Source organism: Bemisia tabaci, chromosome 10, assembly GCF_918797505.1.
Source record: "Bemisia tabaci chromosome 10, PGI_BMITA_v3".
In the NCBI taxonomy this organism is placed as follows: Eukaryota; Metazoa; Arthropoda; class Insecta; order Hemiptera; family Aleyrodidae; genus Bemisia; species Bemisia tabaci.
Genome location: NC_092802.1, coordinates 35,370,415 through 35,384,261, shown reverse-complemented (window position 1 = coordinate 35,384,261; position 13,847 = coordinate 35,370,415). Strand labels below are relative to the sequence as shown.

The 13,847-nt window shown below is 39.2% G+C and overlaps 1 protein-coding gene across 1 annotated transcript in view; it reads left to right on the top strand.

Moving 5' to 3' along the window:
- The window catches only part of LpR1 (Lipophorin receptor 1), a gene marked incomplete in the record, with an annotated part of 731,049 nt that overhangs the window by 7,726 nt on the left and 709,476 nt on the right, over positions 1-13,847 (top strand).

Below are 13,847 nucleotides of genomic sequence, written 5' to 3'. Positions count from 1 at the left end.
GATTTCAAAATAGCCTTCTAAAAGAACATTCACTTTTTAGAATTCGAAGATCGCCAACAAAGCGAATAAATCGGGTTTTCTTGTTCTTCTCGCATTCGCAATTTTGGCGCTTACGTGATTTGAAAAATAATCGGCTCAATTTTGGCATCTTGAAAAACTTCGATGGCTGAAGTGTAAAACCACGTATCTCCGTTGCGCTGGCTCAAAATTTCCGCTTCTATTCTATTTTTTCGAAGAGAGTCAAGCCAATTTTTTAGCTTGGAATTATTGCAGAATGTTCTATTTACGGAGAAGAGGAATCAAGAGTTACGTGGTGTTGCGCTTCGGCTATGGACTTGGATAAAAAGCATGGTTTTAATAGCTCGTCGAAATCAAGTTTGTTTTCAAAAAGTTTTGCTTGTTTTGATCGAAAAGAGGACATTTTCGTTTCTATAGCTGGGGGTTTCTATAGCTCGGGTCAAACATGTGAAGTAATCTGGTATATGCACCGGAGGCTTTGAGCTCGGGAGTTGAAGTACTTCAGATGTTTGACCCGAACTTCGAACCTCAAGTTCTCAGCAGCGCGATCCGGAAACTTGATAGATCCATACTACGCGCTAAGGAAAAACGCCGTATGAGCATTTAGGCGTTGCCAAATTTCCTCCGGTAAATCGCCAATTTTCGGGAAAATTTGTAAAGCTTTTTCCTCCAGTTTTTCCGATAATTTTGTTCTCAATTTCACCTAAAGTTCCTGAAAATTTCAAGGAGAAATATTCATAACTTTCTTCAAAAATAACTATTTTCTGAGAGGAAATTTGGCAACTCTCGAATGTTCATACGGCGTTCTTCCTGAGCACGGCAGCATATGACCTCAACTTCGGGTCCGGGACACGAAGTTTTTTCTCCGTGAAGTTTTCTGAGCTCCGTTTTAAATATTTTACTTGACAACTGAAAATCATCAACGACTGAACGAAATTTCGTGAATTCAAAATTTTACCCCTCTCTTAAAAGCGCTACGCTTGATCGGTTTTCAACAGCCGGAAGCGTCGCTCTTCAAAAAGCGTGTCATCTCGTCGTTTTCCGGAAGAAGGGACGTAACTCCATTCCAAGGTTGCCAAATTGACTCGATCAATTCAATTTTTTACAGACATGTCCGCGGGCAATTTTTATAACATTTTTTTCTAACGTTTGCTTAAGATCAGAAGAAAAATCAGCGGAGTTCTCAGTTAGAAATACCCAAGATTTTTCTGATAAATATGCAATTTGTAAGGCGAAATTTGACAACATTGAAAAGTAGTCAAGTTTTTTTCGTGAGGGAAGCGACGATCTGTGCATACTATTTCTCCGTGAAACTACGCTTACATCTCCGTCTCAAAAGCGCCTTTCCGAGCGGCGCGTGGCGTCGTTTCCAAGCAAAGACATAAAGACGGAGGGCTAAAAGCAAAAAATGAAGCTTCTTTTCAACCACCTCTACTATTGGCTAGAGGATTGGCGGCGAAATCGGGACAAGTTTGAATTCAAATGTAGGGCGGGAACTGAATAAAATAATTGCGGAAACAAAGTATTCTAGGTTGATTTTTGCCCAAATTCACTTACCCACTCATATTTCTTTAACTTTAGGTTAGCTTTGGTCCGTCGTCGACCGATTAATTTCATTTGGGAGTAACGGTCATCTAGAACTGTAACGACCTGTTTGAACCTGCAGAACCACCATGAGCAGAAGAAAAACTAACTTTATCTGAGATTACTGCCTATTACCAAGCAAGAGTAGGTGTAACTTAATAGGACGCAGTCCCAACTTTCTTAATATATTCGTTTTAGGCATTTAAAATACATTTCGAAGAAGAAATATGGAAAAATTAAGAGGACAAGTTCAAATCAAATTTCCGTTTGCCGCCATGGATTCCCGCGCTCATTTACACACTCACACAAGCACCCAGCGCCAAACCAGGCTTCACTTTTTCCCCGTGCTTTTAGATACGAGCACTCCGTCTTTATGTCTTTGTTTCCAAGACCATCAAAATTTGGGAGCTTACAACTTGTTCGGGGGCGAAGATGGGGCCAGGAACGCAAACATCCACCCCGAAACTCAACGACGGCTTTACGCAAGGTCTCAGCCTGGGGAGCTTGCGTCTCGTCAAGTCGTAAACCCTCACCGGGCCTCGTGGTGAAGGGGGGTTGCGAATTTTCCGCGCCATATTGTCGGATCGTCGTAAAATATCGAAGGACAAAACGGAAAGAAAGTCTCTTGGATTTAGAGTACCTGTATAGTGTATAGCGAGAGTATAGACAAATGTGAAACTCCGAAAATCCATCAGAGCTTCACCGATGCCTCTGCGAATAAAGTTAGGGCCCAGAAATGCAGCCAACCTATGAATTTCAATTATCCAGAGCGATTTACTAATACAATCATTACGAACCATCGTTTATAAAGCGTATTTGACTTAGTTTTTGCATAAATTTACTCATTTTAGCGGAAGAACGCTCATTTATGTACATCCAATTGGAATCTGCAGACTCTGCGCACTGGCAGTGAAATTTTGTGCGTCAGAAGTTGGTTAGAAGGTGGCTGCACTTTTGGGCCGTGAGCCCTCCATCAAGCGATATGTCCATACTCTCGCTGTATTATAGGTACTCTACTTTGGAGCCAGAGTCCAGACTCTTAAAAAATTTGCCAAGAAAAAAAAATGATTCAATAAGTTAGCAGCATTGGCAACATTTTATTTTTCTCCATTTAAATCTATGGAAATATATCGATTCTTGGAGGGGCCAGGTGCTCCGACGAGAATCGATTATTTAACTTAGGTTTCAATGGTGGAAATCCGGTGTTGCCAAATTGCTAGATCCGCCTCTGTGAGATATTGTACGAGACTTATCAAATGGCCCCTCTGTTGATGAAGGGTCTCATTGCCATTGGATCTGTGCAATGTGAGCGATTGGATTGGTTTTGTACATATAACAACCTGGGAAGTGTCAGTTTTTGACTTGCTAATTTGCCTCCGTTGAAACCGGTCCAGCGAGAGAAGTCCGCGGAGTAGTTGTTACCAACCTTCAACTTGAAGCCACCGCAGAACTGAGCCAGTTGTTGGACCGAGTTATCAGAAAATGAGGTGGCTGATTACTACTAGCGCGACTTTATGGTATCTTGAATCGGACCTCGAACACGTTTATGAATATTGCTAGGAGAATAATTTATTAAAATTAAAAGCAAAATCAGCGGGGAGTCACGAGGAAGCTGCGGAAAAGAGCAACCTCTTTTTCTGCATGTTGCAATTTGGAGCTATAAATTCTGGCTCTTCTGGAAAAACAATTATGTGCATAGAGAAACTAATGGCACATACCTTGTTCTTAAACCGGGCCAATCTATAGGTCCAAATTGCAAAATGTAGTCCAATTTAACATTTTCTGATTTCGGATCTGGTGCACCCCAAAAATCCTCAGCTGCAAATCTCGTCAAACAGGGTCGCCACAGACAGGAAATACCGGGAAATGTCTAGGAAATCTAGAAAGTTAGAGATAATCTAAAAATGTCAGGGATTCGGACGAAAATTTCACGGAAAAATTGTTAAGTCACCTTTATTTTCTTTCTAGAACGGGTTTGACGTTTAGAACTACAAATTTTGCCTGAAAGCTATTTCTAATTATGTTTTTAACCATCTGGTATATCTTCAATTGATAAGAAATTGAACCTAAATGTGTCAGGTAAATCAGGGAAATATCAGGGAATTCATTTTTTAGATTCTATCGCAACCCTGGTCAAATCGTCGTCCGGTAGTTGGAGGAACGTATAATAACTTTGATGAACTTGATAATTGAAGAGTTGCAAAATTTTCATTCGCATATTATATTTTTACCCGGCAACTATTGGGCGTTTCGAACTGATTGCTTTAATTGTTTTTCAGACTCTGCGCCGAAACTGGAAGAATTTTTGTTAAAAATCAATGTCCTGTCCTTCTGGAAAATTAATTTTTTTGAGTCCATTTTGTGATCTTGGACGGCGGGAAACTGCGAAGTGTTGAATTATATGTTTTATGAAAGGACATGCACTGAAAAAATGGCTTAAAAACGTGTTTTATAAAATTTTGAAAAGAATTAGAGTTTCGATGTACGCAAGAATATTTGACTATCGGCCCGCCAGGCATTTGACAAAATTCCTCTTTCTGTAGCCGCACTGGAAAAAACATACACATTGGATCTAGAGCCCAGACTCTTAAACACATCGACAAGAAAAAATACTCTTGATTTAATCAGATTTGAGCTTAAATCAAGAACCAAGCCTCTTAATTTGAGCGGATTTTCTTTTGATTTAAGCTTAAATCTGATTGAATCAAGAGTCCTTTTTCTTGTCAATGTTTTCAAGAGTCTGGACTCTAGATCCAATTTGTTTTTTTCCCAGTGCGTCGGAAATAAATGGTTGTAATTTCCAAGCAGCAAGACAACGGTGTTTATTGACAAGACCTAGGTTTAAATTAACCGCGGCGGGAGTATAAGGCGGACGAACGGGGTGGAACCTCGGAGGGGGGTAAGTGACGAAAACGCTGGAAGGCGACGAGAATGAGAAGGGTTGTTCAACGACCTCGCTGTAATTTTAAGGGTATAGAGTATGAGTAGGAGCGGGCCATGAAGTTTGAAGAGATAGTAATTGTTCAGCGATACGGTGATGTAAGAATGGAGGAGGAGGCCAAGAAGCAAGCGAGTCGATGTACAGGATCAGTCTTTTAACTTCTCTCCAAAATTTTAGGACCTACTTGACTAGACAGCCTAATTTTTAGATGCCGTTCTTGACGTTTTTAGAAGCCGAAAGCGTACAGTTCTATGCGACCGTTTGCCGCGGCGCTCAGTGGATAGGGTCATCAGGATATTGCTAAAATATGCATGTCGCTCCTCAGCGTAAAAGATCCCAAGTCTTCATGAGGAAATTTTCTCTAAATTTGGTCTATCAGAAACTTAGAACATTAGGTATAGCAACACCTGATAACACTTACAAGATTTTGAATTTCTGCTCTGAATATAAAAAAAAAAAAAAAAAAAAAAAAAAAAAAAAAAAAAAAATAATTCACACTTCTACAGCTTCGTGTTGCTCTCGCCTGAAAATTTCAGTTTCGCACGGTTCAATAAAAAGATTCTCAGGTTTTGACGTTACTTATTTATGTTTTTCATGTGTACAGGTAGAAACTAGAAAGCACAACTCGAAAAGGAATGGGGAAACAACTTTTGAAAAGCTCATTTCCACACCACCTTAGGAGAGTCCGATCAGGAAAATGATACGGTGCTGCTCCTGGAGGTAGAGCTTTCGGCGCGCTTTTTTTAACGTGGTGTCGCCATGAGCCCTAATCCACGGGGGAGGGGGGGGGGGGCAAAATAGCACACTTACCAACGTTGACGCAGCTTCAGCTTCCTCTGCTCCATGCCGTTTTTGATTCTGCTAAAAAGCAGCTCTGCTCGTGAGACGGAAGTAGTGCCCACTAAAACTGATCAACGACTATAACCCTTATCTAGCAATGAGGCGAAATAAAACGGTATCTTACCTTCGGTTGCGGGAACAGCAGCAGCAGCACCTGAAACAGAAAAAAAAAAAAAAAAAAAAAAAAAAAAAAAAATTCCGACGATCCCGGTACGACGATCCTGGTACGACGATCCCGTTACGATGACGGCCTCCCCCAACCCCGGCTTCAGGCCCCTCCGGCCCCCAGGTTCCTTTCCCACCTCCTCCCTTTTTTTTTTTTTTTTTTTTTTTTTTCCACTCGTGGCTTGCTGAGATCCTCCGGGGCGTAACGCCCCGGAGCCGCCGTCGCCGGCAGGGGCGCCCGCCGGGACCCCATAAGGGTCCGCTGGGCGCCCCCACCCCCGACCCCCCCGAGAGGGGGGTCAAAAAGCCCCCCTTGCGGGGGGGCAAAGTGACCCCCCTCGCGGGGGGTCGGGGGCAGGGGCACCCAACGGACCCACGGGGTCCCGGCGGGCGCCCCTGCCGGCGACGGCAGACCCCGGGACGTATAACGCCCCGGAGGATCTCAGCAAGCCAGTCGCGGAGAAAAAAAAAAAAAAAAAAAAACCTTAGTCCTCCCCCCGTGATCCTACACCGCGGCCCCTCCCCCCTTGGAAACCCTACTCCGCGATCCTACTTATAAACCCCACGAACATCCCCCCCTCTCCCCGGGAGCCCCCCTAGGAAACCCTAACCCGCGATGCCGCACCAACCCCACGTACCCCCCTTTCTCCCGGGACTCTCCCCCCTGGGAATCCTCAATCCGCGATACTTCCCAACCCTACGAACCCCCCTTCCCTGGGAACCTCCCCCCTCAGCGATCCCTCCCCCCAAGCCCGTTTCTTCAGCCGCATCTGAAACAAACAAGGCAAATCAAGAATTATTAGCATGATTAGCAACAGGTGACAAAACTGGCCTCTACGTTTCTATTTAATCCCTCATCCACGTTGTTAAAAGTTTTGTTCTATGATCATCAGTGGCGTGGCATGAATTGCGACATATCGATTGATATGCCATTCAAACCTATGGAAAAGGATCGATAAACAGGGTGTTCGCAGCGAACACCTTCATAATCGATTCTTTACCATAGGTTTGAATGTCAATCGATTTGTCGCAATTCATGCCACGCCACTGATTATTAAGTTGGACTTATGGATGCTTCCTTTTAGCGTGCATAGGTCCGATATCCATTTGTCCATTTATCTCTTGTCAAAATTCTAGTCAAGGCACCATGCCAAAATGTATCAAATTTTAGGTATTACTTTTTCAAATTAAAATTGCCGTTCCGTGTTGCTTTTTGACTATACCATGCAGCGTTAATTGCAGAAAGGTGGTAAAATAGTGCTTCACCCACACTATTTTGCGGGGGAAACGAGGCCAAAGAGAACTTTCTGATTTCTTTTTTTTCGAACTTTTTGGCCTTGTTTTCCCAGCAAAATTGTGTGGACGCAGCACTATTGTACCATTTGGCCTATTTTACTATTAATTACTATTGTACCACCTTCTTACATACTGTCGCCCTTTCGACTTAAGAGCATATCTGAATTTCCATTTGAGCTCTATTTCGCATATAAAACCATGCTTTTTGAGGCTCATGCGGAAATCGAGATACGCCCTTACGCCAGAGGAGCGACAATGCGCCCGGGCTACGTTTCTTTGCGGTTTTATTTTTCTCGATAATTTCAAGTTTGCATTCATCCGTAGAGTAACTGAACTGCATCACGCGAAAAGAAACCAATTTTTCTGGCTCACTTAGAAAAATTCATGGCATTTATGTCTTTGCTACAATAAACCGAAAAAGATAACTCCTTTCTACATGATTCAGTCTAATTACTTTCAGTTGAATGCAGTATTGTTCGATAGTATCACAAGAGAGTCATGCAGAACTGAAAGGAATTGCAAATACTTTTCATCTCTTTCAACAACTGAGGGCATTCAAGTTAAGGATACGATAGAACAAATAAGAGCACATTTTGGAGGGCACTACTTCCGTCTTCAATGGCTCATCATGCGGAGCATTTTCTTCGTTTTTTTGCAGGCCTGAAACAAACTAAGAATAAAAAAAGAATGATTAGTTGGAGCTTAACCTAACTTGAAAATAAAAAAATTATTAGAGAATTAGTTTTGTTCATTTAAAATCAGCTGGTGTTTTTTGACTTGTGCCATAGCTTCAATAATGGGGTTCTCATGTACGTAAATATAATAAATAAATAAATAAAATAAATTTGATAAAGCTGATACCCATCTCTTATTCTAATGCAAAATTAATAATTTATTTGGAATGTAAGAAGCTAATTTTTACTTTTGTCTTTTCTTTCGCTATTTGATAATTCGTCGCTTGGCTTACAGGAGGGCGTAACTACACATTGAGATGAGCCCGGAAAAGCATTGAATTGTGTCAGGGTTCACTGCAGAGTGTGGTTACGCCCTTATGTCAGGCAGGCGATGATGTGAGCGACTAACAAAAGTCATTTTAAAGTGATTATAAATGATAAAAAAGTGATCAGTGATTAAAATTGTCATAGTATTTCCTGTTAAATTATGCGAAAATCTATGTTAAGGCGATTCGATGGCCGCCATATTTTGTGTCAGAACGGCATGCGATATATCGCATCAATTGGTTCCATTTTTTCAGCTACTCGTCATTTTTCTCGAATTTTGAGATCGCAATTTTGTTGTCAGGAGACTAAAGCACTCACTTACCAATTTTAACAAAGAAATTCAACGTAATAAAGGCGTGGTTTTTTCGGAGAGAAAACATCGCATTCGATACTGATATCGAAACTGCACTCGTATGCGATATTTTCTCTCTAAAAAAAACCACGCCTTTATTACGTCGAATTTCTTTGTTATAATTGGTAAGTGAGTGCTTTAGTCTCCTGACAACAAAATTGCGATCTCAAAATTCGAGAAAAATGACGAGTAGCTGAAAAAATGGAACCAATTGATGCGATATATCGCATGCTGTTCTGACACAAAATATGGAATCACCTTAAAATTTGCAACACTAAAAATAATGAATGTGAATTTCAATGATCAAAATGCTTGTAAAATTGCTTTCACTTTGAGCGTGCTAAATTATGCGAAAATCTATGTTTATATTTGCAACACTAAAAATAATTAATGTGAAATTCAATAATCAAAATGCGAGTAAAGCAGCTCTCACTGCGAGCGCTTCGTTTCTTGCCGATCTGAAAAAAAAGATAAACAAAAGAAAATTAGGTAGTTTGATGTTTATGGAATATAAAACGGAAAATGAAAGTAACAATTGACAGCTGAACAGTTTGAAAAACTGTTTTTCCTATCAGTCTGAAACTATGGAAAAAGAGGAAAAGTAGTTTAAAGTATACAAGAAAAAACACTAAATAAAACAAGGTCCTTTTACTGTGTTTGTTTCATACTAATCTGATAAAAAATAAATGAAAGTAAAACACAGAGACTAGAGTTAATACTTCGTAGTTCTCTATATTTTGAAGAGAAAAAAAGAAAAAAAAAAACACACACAGAATAAGACTAGTTTGTCATTCGAGAGATTAATAATTTGGAGCTATAAATTCTGAAAAAACACGTACGTGCATAGAGAAACTAATGACACGTATGTTGTTTTTAAACCAAGCCAGAAATTAAAGTTGTAAATTACAAAATGCAGTCCAATTTTCCTTGTGATTAAAATGCTGAAAATCATCTAACCGCATTTCTCGTAAATTCTGAAAAGATTCATACAAATGAGAAAGAAAAGTAACACTGTGAAGTTTTTAAAGAGGGGAAATATACAGCTTAAGGTGATTCGATGGACGCCATATTTTGTGTCAGAACGGCATGCGATTTATCGCATCAATTGGTTCCATTTTTCAGCTACTAGCTCGTCATTTTTCTCCAATGTTGAGATCATATTTCTTAATACTTTTGTAGTAGGCGAAATCTTGAATAAAACTTAGAAAAATTGAGATCGCAATTCTGTTTGTCAGGAGACTGAAGCACTCGCTTACTAATTTTAACAGAATTCAACGTAATAAAGGCGTGGTTTTTTCAGAGGGAAAATATCGCATTCGAGTGCAGTTTCGATATCAGCATCGAATGCGATGTTTTCTCTCTGAAAAAACACGCCTTTAATACGTTGAATTTCTTTGTTAAAATTGGTAAGCGAGTGCTTTATAAGTCTCCTGACAACAGATTTGCGATCTCAAAATAGGAGAAAAATGACGAGTAGCTGAAAAAATAGAACCAATTGATGCGATATATCGCATGCCGTTCTGACACGAAATATGGCGTCCATCGAATGACCTTAAGAAGAGTTCAGCAGTTAACAGTCTTTACACTTTAAAAACTTTATTTTCGATTTTTAAAATTTAATTTTTTTTAATTTCAAAAATTTTATCTTTTAAATTTTAGAAATAAAATTTTTACCAATTAAATTTTAAAATTTTTATTTTTCAATTTGATTTTTATGTTAATGTTTTACATCATTTTTAACAATTTTTTCAGACTCAATAGATCAATAGTGTATATATACTATAAACATAGTAGTAGTGAGTATATAGTGAGTAGTATAGTAAGTAAATCAGTATAGTAAGTATTGTAAGTACAGTAAGTAAATAAGTATAGTATGAGTAGGAAGTAAGTATGTAGTTGTGGTAGTAGTAATATATGTGTACTATTGACCTATTGAGTATGAATAGATTGGAAAAATGATGTGAAACATTAAAATAAAAATCAAATTGAAAAGTTAAAATCCTAAAATTTATAAAGTAAAAATTTAAATCTAAAATTTGAAAGATAAAAATTTTGAAATGAAAAAAAAATTAAAAAATAAGTTTTTAAATTGTAGAGGATATAAATTTTAAACATTAAATTTTGTGACAGTAGAAGTTATGAATAAGATATCATACGCTGCACTCACGGATTAGAACCTGCAGAATAAGTGTTGCAATTCCAGTATCCGACTGCACTACACCACTACACCACTACAACACAACATCACTGACCCACTGGCCTGCTCACCCATTGAACTACTTCACTTGCTGAACCCAAACTGATTGAAATTAGGGGTAGGGGTTTCCCTTTTATAAGCTCGTATCCTGTTTGTCTGTATCCACCACAAACGATCCCATCCCCCCTCCCTTGCTGACCCCTCTCGCAATTAGGGTGTATTCCAGAAACTTCTTCCTGTTTTCCAGTTGCGGGAAACCCGAACTTTACGGATTTTAGGAAGGGGTGCAGCATCCCATCGTAAACATCATTAGTCAGGTGGTGCGTAGGGAGGGGGAGGGGTCCTTTGTTCCACTGCGAGGTGGATGATGGACCTCACGTGCATCATTGTAATCAGGACATGGAAATCCCCTGTTTTGTTTCTTTGGCGGTCCGGTCAGGGAACCTCCGGGCTGCGAAACAATGAAAGAGGGTTAACTTTTGTAAACAGGAAAAAGAACACGGAAATAAATGATTTCGGATACGTCCGTTATAGTGAAACAGCAAAATATACTTAACTACAAAAAAAGAGAGGGGGGGGGGGGCAAAAAACGGAAAGAGTCTCTAAGTGAACTGCGTAGTGCGTAGTTCCACAAACAAAAGCGGTGCGTATCACGATAATATTAATATTATTTTTTGGTAAGGTATGGTATGAATATTTTTCCTTGAAATATTTAGATAGTTTTGATGAAATCGCGATTCAAATTCATAGGCAAATGGGGAATTCGCAGGTGTCTGATATTTTATGAATTTCGTGTTTAGGGTGAAACTACTGAGTGAACTGAACACGAGGATGCCCTTGGTTCATAAATTGAACAAATATTGGTAAAGATATGACAAAATAACTCAGGGAAAAATCAGGGAATGAGCTTCTGAAAATTAGGGGAAAATCAGGGAATGAGCATAGTCAACAATTTTAGACACCATGTTTTGAAGCGAGAAGTTAAAAACATGCGTCAACGCCTTCCACAGAATGTGAAATTAGAAATGAAATTTTTTTTCAACCCGGTATGTTCATGGTGATTTTCAAATAATCGCCCCCAAAAATAACTGGAAGAAAAGTTTACAACACAGACTTGTTCTCACAATAATCGCTCTTGTTTCAATTATTATAGTTCTGATTTCGAGAGCTCTATCCTGGCGCTCCTCAGGATCGGGTTACGTATACTCCCGTGGTTTTGGTTTTTTGTTTTTTTTGCCGGTTGAAAATGCGGTTGTGATCCCTGCGAAACGTCCCGGGTTTTTTATTTTATTTTATGTTTATTATTTGCGGCCTTAGTCCCGTTTTAAGTTGTTTCTTTATAAACGTTTCGGGCCGAGTAAGTTGTTTTTTCTATCATTACTCCCGTGGTCAGGAAGAACAGCGTATGGGCCTTCAGACGTTGCCAAATTTCCTTGCGTAAAATACAATTTTTAGAAAAACTCATGCATATTTTCCCTCAAACTTTTTAGAGTTTATTCGCAATCGAATCTACATTATCTGAAAATTGCCAGGAAAAATATTCATAACCATTACATTAAAAAACTATTTCATCCGAGGAAATTTGGCAACACTGGAATGCTCATACGACGTTTTTTCCTTAACACGACAGGATAACGAGCAGGGAGCTCATCCCGTTTTTACTTATGTATTTGATTTAATGAGGAGAGGAGCGGACGCCGGAAAAGATAATCGTAGAAACGTCAATGGAACATGGAATAAATATGAATGTGACGATACGAGTACTGCTAAGGAAAAACGCCGTAAGAACATTCGAGAGTTGCCAAATTTCCCCGGATAAAACATGTATTTTTAACAACATTCATGCATATTTTTCCTCGAATTTTCAGATATTTTAGATTAAATTGCGTACAAAATTATCTGAAAATGTTGGAAAATAATATTCACAATTTTCCCAGTAATTTCGGTTTTCTTTGTAGAAACTTGGTAACGTCTGAATAAGGCTCATACGGCGTTCTTCCTCAGCAAGACAGTCGTATGAGCCTTCAAACGTCGCCAAATTGTCTTCAATAAAATACGAATAATAAGGGAAATTTGTGGATATTTTTCTTCCAATTTTGCGGAGAGTTTTTTCCATAATCAGATATAAATTATCTGACGAATTTCATGAGAAAATAATCATAATCTCCTTGAAAATGAACATTCATTGGAGAAAATTTGGAAACTCTTGAATGTTCATACGGCGTTTTTCCTTAGCACGGCAGTATGTGTCTCGTTAGTTTCTCTACACTCGAAAAATAGTCGCTTGGATATAGAGTCTGGACTCTTAAAAACATTGAAAAGAAAAACTACTCTTGATTCAATTAGATTTTTGCGTGAATCAAAGGAAACTCGCTTCTTCGTCTGAAAATATTGGAAAATAATTTTCAGAATTTTCCCAGTAAATTCGGTTCTTATCGGAGGAAACTTGGCAACGTCCGAAGGCTCATACGGCGTTTTTCCTTAGCACGGCAGAGTACGTACCTCATTAATACGCAGTGTTTACATTTACGAGTCCATCAACGCTGAATTATTACGAATCGATGTCCTCGTTATCGTCTCTTGTTCCATACTCCGGAGGCGCGTTTCATTTTTCGGCAGCTCGGATGCCCATCGCTTTATTGCGACTCTCATTACGCAATGAAATTATGCAAATAAAAGTGCGTCCTCCGAGGCATCAGGTCAACGGAAGTTGGTGATAAAACATAATGACAAATGATTGACATCAATCCTGCCCTAATTTCAGACTATATATGGTTACCCTGGTAAAATTTGGGAGTAGGAGCTGTGTTCCAAAATACTATAGACCTACACTGCCGTACTAAGGAAAAACGTCTTATGAACCTCCAGACGTTGCGAAATTATTTTTGATGAAACGCGAATTTCCTGGTAAACTCTCCAAATTTTTCAGATAATTTCGTTCTCAAATTCACCCGAATTCCCTGAAAATTTCAAGGAAAAATATTAATAACTTCTCTCAAAACTGAACATTTTATCAAAAGAAATTTGGCAACTCTCGAATGTTCATACGGCGTTCTTCCTTAGCACGGCAGTACAGCCAGCTGTAAGATTTCCTATAGCTTCTATAGCCGGCTGTACAATTTCTTATATCCTTTTATAGCCGATGGCGATAAATCTAAAGCCAGGCGATCAGGGTGTCTACAAGTCCCGAATTTCCGGAAAGTCCGGAAATAGTACTGATGTCTTAAGGGCGGTCCGGAAGTATTGAAAAAGTGCGGATATTCCGCAAGAAGATCCGTAATACTACTAATTTTTGTCGCGATATGAGCGAGAAATTCAAATTTTTGAAATTTTTCGAATTTCGTTAACTGGGGGTACTTTTTTTTTTTTTTTTTTTTTTTTTGTAGTTCTTCCGGGAGAAAAAGTGGCGAATCTTCTCGAAGATATGACAATTTAAGCTACTTGCTCCGCCGG